The 749-nt window shown below is 29.4% G+C and overlaps 1 long non-coding RNA gene across 1 annotated transcript; it reads left to right on the plus strand.

Annotated features, from left to right (window-relative positions):
* The first annotated feature begins 116 nt into the window (after positions 1-116).
* Positions 117-672, plus strand: LOC105461354. Its single transcript, XR_975925.1, has 3 exons — positions 117-203; positions 352-407; positions 542-672. It is a non-coding gene; the product is annotated as an uncharacterized LOC105461354 (long non-coding RNA).
* Positions 673-749: the final 77 nt, after the last annotated feature.

Consider the following 749-nt stretch of genomic DNA (forward strand, 5'->3'; position numbering starts at 1 on the left):
GCTCTTCCGATCTCTTATCTGTGGTGATAATCTTTTTTCTTTCTGTCTCCCATTAATTTTTTTTTAAATATCACCATTTTTATTGTTCTCAATTATTGTAATCTAAATTGTACAATTATTTTACATTTTGTACTGTTCTTTTATAGGTCATACGAAGACCAATTGTCCTGATGTAAGAAGGTGCGGAATTTGCAGAAGGGAAGGTAATGTGTAAAAAACTTGTCTTTGGTCATATTCTCTTTTCTCTCTGTTTCCCATTAATTTTTTTTAAATATCACCATTTTTATTGTTCTCAATTATTGTAATCTAAATTGTACATATTATTTTACATTTTGTACTATTTTTTTACAGGTCATACGAGGAACAATTGTCCTGATGCATGAAAGTGCGGAATTTGCAGAAAAAAAGTAATGTGTAAAGAACTTATCTTTGATCATAATCTTTTTTCTCTCTGTCTCCCATTAATTTTTTTTTTTAATATCACCTTTATTGTAATCTAAATTATACATATTATTTTACATTTTGTACTGTTCTTTTACAGATTATACGAGGACCAATTGCCCTGTATTTATAAGCATTATATCCTTTTGCAAGGCAAATCATATATATACGCCTCGTTTTACGTAAAGAATTGTTATCCGCTTTAGAAATTACATGATTTTGTCTTCAGTATCCAGTCTTTACTCTGGGTCGTTTGTTGGTCAGACATCGATTAACTTTATATATTTACAAGAGATCGGAAGAGCACA

This window comes from Wasmannia auropunctata, unplaced genomic scaffold (genome assembly GCF_000956235.1).
Source record: "Wasmannia auropunctata unplaced genomic scaffold, wasmannia.A_1.0 LD291724.1, whole genome shotgun sequence".
Lineage (NCBI taxonomy): Eukaryota > Metazoa > Arthropoda > Insecta > Hymenoptera > Formicidae > Wasmannia > Wasmannia auropunctata.